This window comes from Canis aureus, chromosome 9, assembly GCF_053574225.1.
Source record: "Canis aureus isolate CA01 chromosome 9, VMU_Caureus_v.1.0, whole genome shotgun sequence".
Taxonomy (NCBI): Eukaryota; Metazoa; Chordata; class Mammalia; order Carnivora; family Canidae; genus Canis; species Canis aureus.
The window spans coordinates 17,743,463-17,761,263 of NC_135619.1; the positions used below are offsets into that span (position 1 = coordinate 17,743,463).

Here is a 17,801-nt window from a genome sequence, read left to right on the forward strand (position 1 = left end):
TGAATGCCTTAAACTAATGAGTAAGGAAAATAATGCTTCAACGTCATGCCCAAGTCCTCACTGTTAATACTACACAAATTTTTGAGGTCAACTTTTTCCCTAAGGTGACTTGCCTACTTTGCAAGAGGCTTGCAAAGTGATGGAGTCACCATCTGCCTGTCTTTCCCTAACACTGAAAGAGTAGACTGGTATAGAGGTAATAAGTGAGACTGGAAATGCTTGTTTCCCATAAATAGAAAATAGGATTAGCCTCCAAGTGAAAAACAAAAACAAAACAAAGAAATCACAATCAGATATAATTTCTCATCCACCACAATGGCTATACTCAGCCATAATAAAAAGCATGACAAGCATGTGGGAAATTTTCATTTTTACATTGGAGGTAGAATATAAATGATGCAGCTGCTTTGGAAATGGTTTGGCAGTTCCTCAAAAAGTTAAATATAGAATTACTGTATGACCCAGAAGTTTAATTCCTGGAACAGTGTATACCCAAAAATCAAAACACAACCACACAAATGTTTGTACATAATTCCTAATAGTCAAAAAGTGGAAACAACCCAATGTTCACCAATTGATGAATGGATAAATAAAATGTGGTACATCCATACAACTGAATATTATTCAGCCATAAAAAGGAATCAAGTATTATTAAATGCTAAGACCCTGAAAATATCATGTTAAGTAACAAAAAAGCCTAAACACAAAAGAGCACATATTTTATGATTCCATTTATATGAAACATCTAGAATAGTCAAATTCATAAAAATGGAAAGTGGATTAATGGTTGCCAGGAGCAGAGAGTAAGGGGAAATGGGGGAAAGAAAGCTAAAGGATGCAGATTTCTGTTTCTTCCTTATTTTGCTGATCTATTCCTTTAAGCTAATCTAATAATCAACCCCATGACATCCCAATTTGAGATGTGCCCAACCTTAACTGGCAAACTGAATCTGAGAACTGGAACTTCTAGACTAGTCTGAAAAAGAATCTGAGAAAGAGAAGAGAAATCAGACTGGGGAAAAAAGTACTTTTTTTTCTAAGTCTAGAAACTAAAAGCTTTTGTATCACTAACCACTGATGTTTACTGTGAACAAATGCATTACCCTTCACTTTTACAGGGTCAAAAACTAGCTAGCTATTAGTATACCACTATTATTATAAAATAATCTGTTTTTTTTTAAGATTTTATTTATTCCTTTCCAACTAGGGCCTGGCAGAATGACTCCCGCAAAGAAGGATGGCAAGAAGAGGAAGGGGCCGTTCTGCCATCAACGAGGTAGTGACCAGAGAATACACCATCAACATTCACAAACGTATCCACGGAGTGGGTTTCAAGAAGCGTGCCCCTCAGGCACTCAAAGAGATCTGGAAATTTGCCATGAAGGATCAGATATCATTTCTCATCCACCACAATGGCTATACTCAGCCATAATAAAAAGCATGACAAGCATGGTCATGCTTTTTATTAGAACTCCAAATGTGCACATTGACACCAGGCTCAACAAAGCTGTCTGGGCCAAAAGAATAAGGAATGTTCCATACCGTATCCATGTGCAGTTGTCCAGAAAACATAACGAGTATGAAAATTCACCAAACAAGCTCTACGCAATGGTTACCTACGTATCTGTCACCACTTTCAAAAATCTAAAAAAATCTAAAAAAAAAGATTTTATTTATTTATTCATGAGCGACACAGAGAGAGAGAGGCAGAGACACAGGCAGAAGGAGCAGCAGGCTCCATGCAGGGAGCCTGACGTGGGACTCGATCCCAGGTCTCCAGGATCACGCCCTGGGCTGAAGGCAGTGCTAAACTGCTGGGCCACCGGGGCTGTCCATAAAATAATGTTTTTTTAATTGAGTGGTCAGACATTAGAAGAATAATCAAAATACACTGCTACTACTATTCTGGATCCAGTTCTACACCTCTAAAATAGAAAATAATTTCTCAATTCATGTCCCTACAAAGTCTTTTGGATACTGAAAATAAACATATGCACATTTGGAAAGTATATCACAATGAATAAGGGAAAATACTATTACAAATTCCTACAATCTTTCTTTTTTATATTCCTATTTCATATTTAACATGATTCTTTTACTGTACCATCAACTCCTTTACTTTTTATAGTTGCCTAAAATCTAGCAAAGCACTATATATTTATTCAAATGGTTGCTCAGACCCAGTATTTTCAGAAGAGTTTTAAAGAAAAAAACTGCAACACACACAAATGTATATTTTCCTTAAAAACATTTTACAATAAATGGCATGTTTATAAGCAGCAGTTTATTTTAACAACCAACTTGCCTCTAGAAGGCTCTAAAGACAATTAATGGGAAAGGAAGGGTGACTGGAAGTCTTGAACCTATGATTTAAAAGGATTCAGACAATGAGGACAAATTTTTGGTACCGTAAATGTACCTTTTACTAGCTATTTTACTTCAGTTTTGGGTGGGAAGGGAACGAGTAATGTTGCTAGATGACACAATTTAAGGATTTCCTTGTGTTTATTTGACATAAAATACCAACAATGAATTTTGTTTCCTTTCATTCAATTCTTATTTGCCCAAAATGTAACTTTTAAATAATTTTCTTACTTATCCTCTTTTAGCAGGTTAGAAACTGAGAATAAAAAAGTACAGAACCTAAACCACCATGAAGATCATCCAGCCATTTGCAACAACATAGATATCACTAGAAATTATAATGCTAAGCAAAGTCAAAGACAAATATCATTATGATTTGACTCATATATGGAATTTAAGAAAAAAAAACAAATGAACAAAGAAAAAAAAAAAAAGAGAGACAAACCAACCAAAAAATAGACTTTCAACCATATAGAACTGTTGCCAGAGGAGAGGTGCGTGTGGAGGATGGGTCAAACAGCTGGAGATCAAAGAATGCACTTCTCAGGATGAGAACCAGGTGATGTACGAAACTGATGAATTATATTATACACCTGAAATTAACATAACACTCTATGTTAACTGGAAATAAAATTTTTTAAAATTAAGTCAGGTAACATATGTAAAATGCTTGGTCCAGGACCTGCCACATATAAATGGACAAAAATATTACCTATTATTATCAATATATGACAACTGCTTCTATAAAAATGTTCACTCCTTAAAAACTTCTCCTATAGATAGTGAAGAGTGGCTGTGTAGCTCAGTTGGTTAAGCATCTGCCTTCAGCTCAAGTCATGATCCCAGGGTCCTGGAATCAAGCCCCATGTCAGGCTCCCTACTTCTCCCTCTCCTCCCCGGTAATGCTCTCTCACTCTCTCTCAAATAAATAAATAAAATCTCAAAAAAAAGATAGTGAAGAGATAGAATCATATCTGAAATGTATTTGGTGTTCATGTGAAAAAGTCAACCTATTATGAGAATCCTAACACTTCTTGAGACTCATACTCAACTGTAGTAATATACCTAAAATCCAAAATCAATCTCCAAATAATGGATAGTTACATTGGTTCATATTTTTTGAATCTCATTATACTGAACTGTAGTAATAGATCTAAAATCCAAAATCAATCTCCAAATAATGGATATTTACATTGGTTCATATTTTTTGAATCTCATTATACTGAACTGTAGTAATAGATCTAAAATCCAAAATCAATCTCCAAATAATGGATATTTTAGGTTGGTTCAAATTTTTCACTAAACATTCTAAACATCGCAGTGTTCCTACACACTTAACCACTTACTTCCTGAGAATACTAAGAAATGAAAATACTAGCTTCAAAGTATATGCACATGTTTATTTTAAGTAGGCTCCACACTCAACATGGGGCTTGAATTCACAACCCCAAGATAAAGAAATGCATGCTTAACCAAGTGAGCTAGCCAGGTGCTTCACATATGTACACTTGAAATATTGATACTTAACAGTCAAAATACCATCAAATTTACATTCCACCGCCAATATTATGAGAGGGTCTTTAAAAATACAAAAACAAAAAGTTTATTTAAACAGGATGCTTGGGGCAGCCAGGATGGCTCAGCAGTTTAGTGCCGCCTTGGGCCCAGGGAGTGATCCTGGGGACCCGGAATCAAGTCCCACATCAGGCTCCCTGCTTTTCCCTCTGCCTGTGTCTCTGCCTCTCTCTCTCTCTCTCTCTCTTCTTTCTGTGTCTCTCATCAATAAATAAATAAAATCTTTTAAAAAATAAAATAAAACAAACAGGATGCTTGGGGTGTCTGAGTGGTTCAGTCAGTTAAGCATCTGACTCTTGATTTCACCTCAGGTCATGAGATCATGCCCTCACGAGATTCAAGCAGCAGAGTCTCCTTGAAATTCTCTCCCTCGCCTTTCGCCCCTCCATCTGCTCATGCACACACACATGCTTCCTCTCTCTAAAATGAATAAAATCTTTTTAAACATTCAGATTCTTGACTTGAAGGGGAAACTATCTAGGATTCATTTCTTTTAGAGTAATTTATGCCTGATAAAGACAGATTGACCTACATGTAACAGCTTCATACAAAGTTATAAAATTTTGTTTTACAATGATAAATTAAAAAACATCTCCAATTGAACAAAGTATGTAAGGATTTTCATGTTCCATTTTTGTTAAACACTGAGAGCAAAATAACTTACTGGAATATAAAGAGCTGAATGAGCATGCCACTAAGGGAGAAAGAAGGTATCTTCACAGAACCAGTATATTTCCCCATTCCATCTCCATTTGATGTCAATCAAAACATACCATTGACCATTTAACTATAAAAAATACAATATGCTTGTGCACATTCAGTTACTTCATATACAATTAAGTAATGAGGAGCGGGAAAATGAAAAATCAAGAAAACTATACTGCAGCAGTCAAGATGTGGTGGAACCAAATTGCAGTTTTCTCATAGAGAATGTCTTGGTCTGGAGAAAGAGCTCTAGAGTAAAGTAGTAAGTTCTCCTTTTAGTAGACTCCTCCTTTCTGTTGCTGGAATATATCAACTGTATTTTCATCCTCCATTTCCAACTGTGCAAGTATGTCTGTTTCACTAATTGGCTGCCCTCAAATCAGTATCTGATTTGCCTCATTGACAAATCCTGCCATTCACAATAGGTTTTCCATTAGTTTAGTGAGTGGTGTATGCCTCTTAATCTTAAACTGTACCACAGAACCATCTTGCCCAATCACCTACTAATAAATAATGATCGTTGTTCTCAGTCTTGACTCCTTCCTTGGGCTTTTCATCAGCAACAGTAAGCACCAGAGTCTCCTGAGCTGCCACTTCACCAGAGTGGTACAGGGCCCTCACTGAACCAGTATACAAACAGCCCCAGGAGCAGCAGAAGCCAGCAGAGGTGCAGAAGGGAAAGGGCATGCCAAGAGGGTCTGTTTTTAATATGTCTTAACAACATACGTTGATTTTTTTCCAAATTTAATATTTAATAGCCCACAAATTAAGGAATTAATTCTCTTAAATTCGTTGCATAGGTCTCATAGCTTGGTGTTTATCTTTTAACTCTGTTACTATTAGTAATACAAAATACTTTATATAGGCAAAATTATCAAGCATTTCTGTGATGATTTTTAACTTTGTGCAAGTTTTGAGAGTGGTCTTCCCTATCCCAATATATAAAATATATTTCTTTCCCATTTTATCCTGAAGAATTAGAACTATTTTGAGCTTATTTTGTTATAAAACATAAAGTAGTTATCTAAATACCGCTTTTTATACAGAAGAGCATTCTTTTCTCTTGATCTTTATCTAAACCACCACTTAATGAGGTGGTCACATGAGCTCCAGTAGCAAACAGAAGTCCCCCTTTAAAATTTAACATCCTTTTTAAATGTAACTGTCCTTTTCTGTAAAAAAGATGTGCAAGTCTTTCTTAAATAAAAAGAGCCTAAGTAAATAAATGGAGGCTCCTTGCAATAGGAAGAATAGATATCCTACTGATGTCAACCTCCTCCAAATTAAACCTACAGATCCAAGTCTATCAAATAAAAGATCCTAACAAATATTACTTAGGGATTTAACAAGCTGATTTGGAAATTCATATGTAAGAGAAAAAGGCTAAGACACTAAGATATCTGTACTAGTCTCCTGTGGCTGCTGCAACAAATTAGGGCCACAAATTTGCTGTTCTGTGCCATAGTTACTCATCTTCTCTATCTACAGATCAGTGTAACAGCTAACATGTTTTTGGTCTATCAAACAAGGTTTCTAAAAATTAGATGTTATATAAGAGTTATGAAGATTTCTTTCAATGAGGGGAGATTATCTGATAATTTCTACCATAATGCTATAAACATTTTTCAATTAATGTCCTGTTTTTTGTTTTTTCTTTTTTACATAGTACAGATTTCAGGTTCTGAATCAACTTTTCTGCACAGGTACTAAACAACCCAAAGTCTCTTTCTGATCAGGATACGGACTATAAATGTTTTTTCTACCCATTGTCAATTAAAAGGAAATTGCTCACAAAAATGCAACTCTGTTCTCCTCATATCTAACATATTCATTTTTGAACTACATGATATTTACTAAGTACCCAGAATATGCCAGGCACTATGCTGAGTCTAGGGACATGAAGATGAAAGACACACCTCTGCCCTCAGGAAGATAAGATACAGTCATGCAAATAAATACATTGTAATAAAATAACCAAGTTACTAGAAGTAAACAGCACAATATAGGGAAAGCTCCTATGCCCATCTGATGGGGTAGGCTTCACCAAAGCTATGATTTTGCCCTAAGCAAAGAGCAGAAGCTTTCAGGTATAAGAGTGATATGAAGACAGCATGGCACTGTGAATATCATTAGCAAAAGTACAGGCATCACAGAAAGTGATTTCTGATTAATATTGCTGAAATGTAAAGTATCAGAGAGGATAACAAGAAGTTAAAGAACAATGTGGCAAAGATACATTTATGTTGTGACACTTAGATTTTGAGAGGTCTGTGGGATACCCTTACATCCAATTATCTTTTTCTACCACATTGTCAAAAATGAAAGTTCCAGGTTTTAGTAACCTGAAGGATGATGATGCCATTTAATACAAAGAAAGAAAAAAAGGAAAAAAATCATTTGGATTGTAAAGATATTTGAAATGAGAAACAGATCTAATAAACATACTTATTATCCCTATTTCCTATTTTCCCCAAGGTCTCTATCACACAGATCCTTCTAGAAGATGTTAGTTAATATATGAACACACATGTATATAGATAAACCATGACTGAATTTAGAAAAAAGAAAAAAATGTTTTTTTAGAAAAAAATGTTTTCTTTTTCAAGACACTGAAAACGTAACCCAAGAGGTTTCTCTTTTCACTTTAACTGCTAGGAAATCTAAGAACCAAATTCAATGCCTTAGAGCTTTAATCAGCTCATCTCTAGAACCTGATGTTTCCTTTCTTTAAGTAGTAGCTATTCAGTTTTCTGTTTTACCACTAATTGTTCTATTGCACATTTTATGCAGTCCTGTAAGCTACATAAAATCATTCAGATGCAATAAAATCTTTAATAAAAAAAAAGTTAATGCAGAGACTGCTTACAGTATTTGAACAGCTTATTTTAGTAAGCAAATAAATCAGTAACATTTATGGAAATAATCTCAGTAAATCACTTCAAAATACACAAAGATAAAGTAATTCAACTAAGTCAAATTAATTTTTCAAATCAGTATGTCTCAAATATAAAGAGCAGATAAAATTAAGAACATAAAAGTCTAATTTCATGTATATAGAGTTACTAATTTTGCCTAGCAAATTCTTAAAAACATATTCAAGTATAAAATCAACTTATCTTTATAAGCAAATTATAATTCACAATGATTCCTACACTTCCAAATTTTCATTCATATCAGTTCAAATTTAATCTATATCATTTTTAAGTTTTTATTTATTTATTTATTTTTATTTTTTTATTTTTTTATTTTATTTTTTTTATTTATTTATTTTTAATATTTTATTTATCCATGAGAGACAAAGAGAGAGAGAAAGAGGGAGAGAGAGAGGCAGAGACACAGGCAGAGGGAGAAGCAGGTTCCATGCAAGGAGCCCAATGTGAGACTCGAATCTGGGTCTCTAGGATCAGGCCCTGGGCTGAAGGTGGCGCTAAACCACTGAGCCACCTGGGCTGCCCTTAAGTTTTATAATTTTTTAAAATAATTTTTAAGATTTTATTTATTCATGAGAAATACAGAGACAGAGAGAGGCAGAGACACAGGGAGAGGGAGAAGCAGGCTCCATGCAGGGAGCCCAACATGGGACTTGATCCCGGGTCTCCAGGATCACACCCTGGGCTGAAGGCGGCGCTAAACCACTGAGCCACCTGGGCTGCCCCCTTGAGTTTTAATTTAATGAACATACAGTATTTGCTTCTATCTTTATACATTATCATTTATATTTACTGAATATTTGTTATTTTTCTTAGGATATTTTAATTTAATTCTTTGTGAAAATATTAATATATGCAGATTGGAGGAAAAACAATCATTTTTCAGTAATCAATTGATAATAAATTTCTTCTCTAAATATAAAAAAAGTAAAAAAATGGGGACCAAGTTGCTTTGTATGAAGCCGATCTTCAGTCTAATTTGTGTCAGAGAACCTCTTATTATACAGTATCTTGAAAACATGTCTTAGGGCTTTTTGTGGTTTGTTTTAAGCAGGTATGGACATCAGGTAAGGAAAATCATTCCTGACAGATGGCACAAACAGGTACATTGGGACTGTTCAAGCTTACTGACTTAAGAGTCTCCAGGCTACAGTGAGAAGGGAATCAGGCAGAGCCAAGGGAGTCCATAAATTGAGAAGATCAGCTGACAGTCCAGGGAAATCAGGATAATCAGAATTCACAGGACAAAGCACCAAAGAAGAAAGAAGTGCACACAGTAAGAACTCAGGATACTGGGAAAGGTCCCCTTCCAGTATGATTGTAACATACTTAAAAGGAAACTCCCAAGACAGGAGAAAGAATTATGTGAAAGGGATCCCTGGGTGGCGCAGCGGTTTGGCACCTGCCTTTGGCCCAGGGTGTGATCCTGGAGACCTGGGATCGAATCCCACGTCGGGCTCCCGGTGCATGGAGCCTGCTTCTCCCTCTGCCTGTGTCTCTGCCTCTCTGTCTCTCTCTGTGTGACTATCATGAATAAATAAATAAAATCTTCAAAAAAAAAAAAAAAGGAATTATGTGAAAGAATTTGAGAGAACAGTACCAGATGATCCCAGAAGACTGAGAACAGCACTTGTTCCCAAGAGCTGAACCACAGAAAAACTCATAATTTGCAGGGCATGTATTGGGTAGAATACTCAGGAAGATGCTGCCTCATAATAGGTAATAATTAGCCCTAAAGAGATCCACTCAACAAATCATAAAAGCAAGACCTGAAATGCTCAAAGTGCTTTCAAGTACTTTAACTGCATCCCTGAATAAAGCTCAATAATTTATAGGAATACAAAAATATCCAGAAGCTAAGATCATCAAATTCACAGTATCAGATATCCCAAGATTAGTGAGCAAAGAAGAAAACTCAAGATAAAGAATATTATCAATTGATTAAAACTGACCCAGACTGACAAAGAAGTTAGAATTACCACAGAAGTATATTGTTACTTTAATTGTATTTCATGTGTTCAAGAAATTAAAGACATGTAGATATGATTTTATGCTCAAAGTGAAGTAGATAAAAACTACATCTGATATGAAAAATTAACAAGATTAATGACAGATGATGACATGTAGCAGAATACTAGCGAACTTGAAGACAGCAACAGAAACTATCCAAGATAAAACAGAGAAAAAAGAACCCCCCAAAATGGAAAAGAACATCAATTATTTTCAAGCTACTACTAATACTACCATTATACTACTAATACTTTCCCAATATACCAATCTAATATTAATACTTCCCTCAAATACTAATAAATGAAATTCAAAAAAGAGGGGGAGAAAGAAGTGGGGAAAAAATGACCAAACTTAATGAAAATGTAAACCCAATGTAAGCAGTTCAATGAACCCTCAAAAACAAGAAATACTAAGAAAACTACACCATGGCACAGCTGTTCAAAACCAGTGATGAAGAAAAAAATCTTAAAAGCAGCCAGAAAAACTTTTTTAAATGTTATGTGCAGAGTAAGAATGATAGCAGACTTACCAGAAATAATGCAAGCAAGGAGCACCTAGCTGGCTCAGTCGGTGGAACATTTGACTCCCGATCTTGGGATTGTGGGCTTGAGCCCCATGTTGTTGTAGAGATTAGTTAAAAATAAAATCTTAAAAAAAAAAGAAAGAAAAGAAAAAAGAAAAAAAGAAAAAGAAAAGAAAGAGAATACAAGCAAAAAGACAGCAGAGTAAAATCTTTAAAGGACAAAGAAAAAAGCCATCAACCTAGAATTCTAAACAGAACCAAGTATCTTTCCAAAAAGAAGGCAAAATAAAGATTTTTCCACAAAAGTGTAAAGAATTCATTACCTACAGACTATCATCACAACAGAACTTAAAGAAGTCCTTCAGGTAGAAACAAAATGATAATGAATGGATGGAAATAACTATCTCTGCAAAAAAAATGAGGAGCAAATGAGAAACGATACTGCATAAGTAAATACATGCTTTCTTATTATTATTTAGAAATCCTTAAAAGGGGCACCTGGGTGGTTCAGTCAGCTAGGTGTCTGCCTTTGACTCAGGCCATGATCCCACATCTGGCTCTCTGCTCAGCGAGGAGCTTGCTTCTCCCTCTCCCTCTGCCCGACACTCCCCCTGCTTGTGCTCTCTCCTTGTCAAATAAATGAAATCTTAAAAAAAAAAAATCCTTAAAAAATAACTGCTTAAACAAATTAATATTGTATGGGGCTTACAATGTATATAAATAAACGTATAACCATTAAAGGCTGAGGGGAGAAATGGAAGTACACTCTTACTGAATTGTTATACAATATGAGAAATGATGCAAGTGGTGTATCACCTAATAGTAGATTTTGGTAAGGTAAAGATATATATTATAAATTATAAAGCAATCAGTAAAATAATAAAATAAGAAATTATGGCTAATAAACCAACAAAGGAGATTTTTAAAAGAATCATAAATGTATTCAACTAATACAAAGAAAGCAAAAAAAAAGAAAGGAGGGAACTAAAAACAGGCCAAATAGAAAACAAACAGCAAGACAGATTAAAACGTAACCAAATCAATAAAGACATTAAATGTACATCATCCACATATGAATGACTACTTATTAGTCTGAATCTAACAGAACAATTGCAAAGTAAGGAGACTGGGTCAGTAATCAAAAGCCTTCCAAAGAGAAGTGCTTAGGTGGTTCAGCTGGTTAAGCATCTGCCTTTGGCTCAGGTCATGATCTCAGGATCCTGGGATCCAGCCCTATGCTAGGCTCCCTGCTCAATGAGGAGTCTGCTTCTTCCTCCTTCCCCCTGCTTCTGCTCTATTTCTCTTTCTCAAATAAATAAAATCTTTAAAATGCCAACATTAAACAAACAAACAAACAAACAAAAAGGCCTCTCAAGGAGAAAAGTCTAGGACCAGATGGCTTCACTTGTGAATTCTACCAACATTTAAAGAGGAATAATTACCAGCCCTTCTGACTCTTCCATATGACAAAAGAGGGAACATTTTATAAGGCCAGCATTATCCTGACATGGTTCTGCGCTATCCTACGTCCACGGACCTCAACAAGGGCCACAAAGGGAGTAAAAACGTGAGCAAGCTGAGGCACAGCCACCACTGCCACAGGCGCCTCACCAAGCGCACCAAGTTCGTATGGGACATGATCTGCGAGGTGTGTGGCTCTGCCCGTGACCCATGAAGCTGCTCAAGGTGTCCAAGGATAAGCGTGCCCTCAAGTTCATTAAGAAGCAAGTGGGAACGCATATCCATGCCAAGAGGGAGAGAGAGGAGCTGAGCAACTTGCTGGAGGCCATGAGGAAAGCGGCAGCCAAGAAGGACTGAACCCCTCCCTCTGTATGTAATAAATCTTTGAGGGCGTAGCAAAAATAACCAATTACATCAAATTAAAAGGTTGTTTTTATTTACTTGAGAGAAAGAGAGGGAGCGAGAAAGAGAACATAAGCAGGGGGTCAGGGCAGAGGGAGAAGCAGACTCCCCACTGAGCAGGGAGCCCTATGTGGGACTCAATCCCAGGACCCTGGGATCACGATCTGAGCCAAAGGCAGATGCTGAACCGACTAAGCCACCCAGGCGTTTCTGCACAGCAAAGGAAAGCATACATAAAATGAAAACGCAACCCTAAGAATGGAGAAAATATCTATAAACCACGTATCTAATAAGGGATTAATATCCAAAATATATAAAGAACTCATACAACTCAATAGCAAGACAATAATCCTATTTTAAAATAGAAGATTTGAATAGACATTTTTCCAAAGACATACAGATGGTCAACAGGTACTAGAAAAGGTGCTCAATATCACTAATCATCAGGGAAATGCAAATCAAAAACACAGTGAGATATATTTCACACCTATTATCAAAAAATATATATATATTGGCAAGGATGTGGAAAAAAGGGAACCGTTTTATACTGTTGGTGGGAATGTAAATTGGTACAGCCACTGTAGAAAACAGTTGGGAGGGCAGCCCGGGTGGCTCAGTGGTTTAGTGCTGCTTTCAGCCCAGGGTATGATCCTGAAAACCCAGGATCAAGTCCCACGTCAGGCTCCCTGCATGGAGCCTGCTTCTCCCTCTGCCTGTGTGTCTGCCTCTCCCTCTCCCTCTCTCTCATGATAAATCTTAATTAAAAAAAAAAAAAAGAAAGGCAGTTGGGGGATTCTTCAAAAAATTAAAAACAGAACTGTATAATTTAGCAATCCCACTTCTGGGTATATATCTGAAGGAAATGAAATCATCAAGAGATATCTGCATCCCCTCATTCACTGCAGCATTATTCATATCAGCCAAGATATGGAAACAAGTCATTCCAATGGATGAAGAAAATGTAATATGTGTTTGTATATACATGCAAACTTATATATACACACTACAGTTATATATACAATGGAGTATTATTCAGCCACAAAAGAAGAAAATCCTGCCATTTGTTACAACATCATGTTAAGTGAAATAAGTCAGAAAGACACATACTGTATGATTTCCTTTATACATGAAATTAAAAAAACAATTTTATAAAAACATTAAAGAATGGGGGTTGCCAGAGGCAAAAGGTGAGGGAAATGGGTAAGGGTGGTCAAAAGGTATAAACTTCCATTTATAAGACAAATAAGTTCTGGGTATATAATAAGAGCATACTAACAAAACAAAACAAAAAGAATGTACATCATCCAAACATTTTAATTAAAAGTAGAGTTTACCAGGGATAAAGAGATTATTTCAAAATGGTGAAAGAATCAATTTAGGGGCGCCTGGGTGGCTCAGTCCATTAAGCATCTATCTGCCTTTGGCTCCGGTAATTATCTCTGGATCCTGGGATAGAGCCCCACTTCAGGCTCCCTGCTTAGCAGGGAGTCTGCTTTTCCCTCCCCCTGCTTGTGCATGCTCTCTCTTTCCCTTTCAAATAAATACCACCTTTAAAAAATCAATTTACCAAGGGGAAAGAATAATCCTAAATGTTATGGCACCTAATAACTTTAAAATACATGAAACAAAATCTGAAAGAAAAGTAACAAACCCACAAAGAAACTTCAGCACTCCCTCTCAATAATTAAAACAAGTAGACAGCAATTCATCAAGGATATAGAAGTCTTTAATGACACTATCAAACAACTTGTCCTAATTGACATTTTTAGAACATTCAACTCAACAACAGAATATCTATTGTTTTCAAGTGCAAATGAACCTGTATCATGTTAGAACATGTGGGACTATTAAAATCAATTTTAAAGAAATCAAATCATAATACATGTTGCAATTAAGTTCCAAATCAATAACAAAGATATCTGAATAATCTCAAATATTTGAAGCTAAAGACTACTATTGTAAATAACCAATGGATCAAAGAAGAAACCAAAAGGCAAGACAGAATGTACTATGATCTAATTGAAAATGTAAATACAAATACCACAATTTTGGGATGCTACTCAGGAAATACTTGTATCACTAAATGCCTACGATGGAAAGAAAAAAGGTCTCAAACCAGTAATCTCAATTTACATTTTAAGAAACTAGAAAAAGAGCAAAGTAAACTAGAACTAAGAAAAGAAATAAGATCAAAGCAGAGATGAAATAAAAACGGAAAAACATAGAAAAATCAATAAAGCCATAAGCTTGTTCTTTTAGATTAATAAAAATGATAAGCCTTTAGTCAGTCTGATCAGGAAAAGACAAATTATCAATATCAACTTTAAAAGAGGGGCATCACCAGATTCTACAGATATCAAAAGAATAATAGAGTATTATGAACCACTTTACGCCTATAAATGACAACTCATATGAAATAAAACTTCCTTGAAAAAAACAAACTACCAACGCTCACTCAATAGATAACCAGAATAGATGTCTTTCTAATAGAGTAATTAAAAATAGTGCTTCAAAGAAAACTGCAGATCCAGATAGCTTCATTAGTGAATTCCGCCAAACACATTTAGGTAAAAAAATAATTCTACATGAATATTTCTCAATTAATACTGTAAGGCTAGCACTACACCTGGTATCAAAAACCAAAAATATTACTAAAAAGAGAAGCACAGGCCAATACGCCTCATGAACATAAATACAGAAATTATAAGCAAAATTTTAGAGTATCAAACCCAACAATATATAAAAATGACAATTCATCATGACCAAGTGAAGTTTAATCATTTAATCCCAGGACTGCAGAGTTGACCTAACATTTGAAATGACTACAATTCATATTAGTAAAATGAAAAAAAAAATCTGTTTATCTCAATATAAATAGAAAAAGCATTTAACAAATCCAACATCCATTCCTGATCCAAATTCTCAGCAAAAAATGAAACTTTCACCTCAACATGATAAAAACGCATCATTCTGTATGATAAACTGATTGCTTTACCCTGAAGATCAGGAACAATACAAGGATGCCCACTCTCACCACTTCGCTTCTACATTGTGCTAGGGGTTCTAGTGAGTTCAGTAAGCCAAGAAAAAATTAAAAATAAAAACATCCATGTTGGAAAAGAAAATGGCTTTTTATTCAGACAAGACTGTTTACTAAAAAACCCAATGGAATCAACAAAAAATTAATGACTGAGTTTAGCAAGACTAAGTGAGTTTAGCAAGACTTCAGGATACAAGCTCAATACACAAAAATCAGGGGCACCTGGCTAGCTCAGTAGGAAGCACAAGCAATTACTGATATTGGGGTCATGAGTTTAAGCCCCACATTAGGTACAGAGATTACTAAAGAAGAAGAGAAAAAAAATTTTTTAAATTGTATTTCTGTACACTAGCAAAGAAATAAAGATACCGGGGATCCCTGGGTGGCTCAGTGGTTTACAGCCTGCCTTCAGCCGAGGGCGTGATCCTGGAGTTCCGGGATCGAGTCCTGAGTTGGGCTCCCTACATGGAACCTGCTTCTTCCTCTGCCTGTGTCTCTTCCTCTCTCTCCCTCTTTCTGTGTAACTCATGAGTAAATAAAAATCTTAAAAATAAAAAAATTAAAAATAAATAAAAATAAAAATAAAAATAAATAAATTTTTAAAAATTAAAAAAAATAAAGATACCATTTACAAAAGCATCAAAAGTTGAAAACATTTAAGGATAAGTGACAGAAGATATCCAAGACCTAATACAGTAAGAACTACAAAACACTGCCAGAGAAATTAAAGAAAGCCCTATATAAATGAACAAACATACATTGTTCATGAGTTAGAGAACTCAATATTGTTGTCTATTTTCCCCCAAATCAACCAATAGATTCACCATAATCCCAATTATGGTGAAATTTTTATTCTTTTTAAAGAAACTGATAAGCTAATCTTAAAACTCATATGGACATGTAAAGGGTCCAGATACAGTTCCCATCCCTCTACCTCCAAAAAAACCTTTGAAAAGTCAGAACAAAGTTAAAGGAAGAACACTATCTGATTTCAAGATTATGTTACAGTAAAAAAAAAAAAAAAAAAAAGTGTGTGTGTGTGTGTATACACATAGAGAAGGAGAAAGGAAAGAGAGAAGAGGGAAAGGGAGGGGTCCGGGCTCTAACACAAACATCACTGGAACAAAATAGAAACTCCAGAAATAGGCCCTCACATATATAGACAAATGAGATTTGGAAAAAAAAAAAAAGTGCAAAGGCAATTCAGTGTAGAAAGGGCTTTTTCAACAAATGGTGCTCAGCAACTGGGTATCCATTTGCCCACACACCCCCTGCCAAAAAAAAAAAAAAAAAAAAAAGCCAGTTCGTATCTTAAACCATATTTACAAAGTTAACTCAAAGTGGATTACAATAGATCCTAAAATACAAAATTTCCTGAAGAATAGCAGAAACTGTGACTTTGGCTTAGGCCAAGATTTAGATCTAACATCAAAAGCATAACCCAGGGCAGCCCAGGTGGCTCAGTGGTTTAGCGCCTCCTTCAGCCCAGGGTGTGACCCTGGAGACCCTGGATTGAGTCCCACATCAGGCTCCCTGTGGGGAGCCTGCTTCTCCCTCTTCCTGTGTCTCTGCATCTCTTTCTCCCGGTATCTCCCATGAATAAATAAATAAAATCTTTTAAAAAAAAAAAAGCATAAACCATAAGAGATAAAACTGATACATGGACTTAATCAAAATTAAGGATTCCTACTCCTTCAAAGAAAATGTTAGGAAAATTAAAAGACAATCCAAAGATTGGGGGAAAAAATCTCTGCAAAATATGTATCTGATAAAATACTTATATTCAAAAACATAAATTTTTCAAAACTAAATGAAAGCAAATGACTCAATTTAAAAATAAGTAAAGCAATGAAAAATAAAAATAAAAAATAAAAATAAAAAAATAAAAATAAGGGCAGCCCGAGTGGCTCAGCAGTTTAGCGCCACCTTCAGCCCAGGGCCTAATCCTGGAGACCTGGGATGGAGTCCCACATCAGGCTCCCTGCATAGAGCCTGCTTCTCCCTCTGCCTGTGTCTCTGCCGCGCTCTCTCTCTCTCTGTCTTTCATGAATAAATAAATAAAATCTTAAAAAAAAAATAAGTAGAAAATTTGAACTGACATTTCAAAGAAGTTATACAATGGAAAATAAGCATATGAAAAGAAGCTCAACATTATTAGATATCAGAGAAACAATTATAACCATTACATACTTATAGTGGTCAAAATTCAGAAGACTGGCCATACCAAATGGTGTTCATACATGTGTGAAGGAAATGGAACTCTCATACCCTGCTAGTAAGAATGTAAAATTGTGAAAAACATTATGGCACTTTCTTATAAATTCAAACACACAAGTGCTGTATGATCCAGCCATTCCACTCCCAGGTATTTATCCAAGAGAGAAGAAAGCATGTGTCTATACACAAGTATACCTCACAGCAGCTTTATGCATAATGGCCCAAATCCGTATGTCCATCAACAGGTGAATAGATTATCAAATTGTAGCATATCCAAACAATGGACTACTACTCAACAACAAAAGCAATATACTCCTGACACACCACACACAACAATATAGATGAATTTTTTTTTTTTAAGATTTTATTTATTGGGATCCCTGGGTGGCGCAGCGGTTTGGCGCCTGCCTTTGGCCCAGGGCGCGATCCTGGAGACCCGGGATCGAATCTCACGTCGGGCTCCCAGTGCATGGAGCCTGCTTCTCCCTCTGTCTCTGCCTCTCTCTCTCTCTCTCTCTCTGTGACTATCATAAATAAATAAAAATTAAAAAAAAAAGATTTTATTTATTCATGA

The 17,801-nt window shown here is 35.6% G+C and overlaps 1 protein-coding gene, 1 non-coding gene and 2 pseudogenes across 14 annotated transcripts in view; 2 read left to right on the top strand and 2 right to left on the bottom strand.

The window, feature by feature from the left end:
• The window catches only part of RALGAPA1 (Ral GTPase activating protein catalytic subunit alpha 1), a 249,000-nt gene that overhangs the window by 226,184 nt on the left and 5,015 nt on the right, over window positions 1–17,801 (bottom strand). The gene's annotated exons all lie outside the window — the stretch shown is intronic.
• Window positions 4–150, top strand: LOC144321484 (U12 minor spliceosomal RNA). The gene has a single exon (XR_013387138.1). It is a non-coding gene; the product is annotated as a U12 minor spliceosomal RNA (small nuclear RNA).
• Window positions 4,920–5,331, bottom strand: LOC144321290 (small ubiquitin-related modifier 2 pseudogene; annotated as a pseudogene).
• LOC144320055 (large ribosomal subunit protein eL36 pseudogene) lies at window positions 11,615–11,925 on the top strand (annotated as a pseudogene).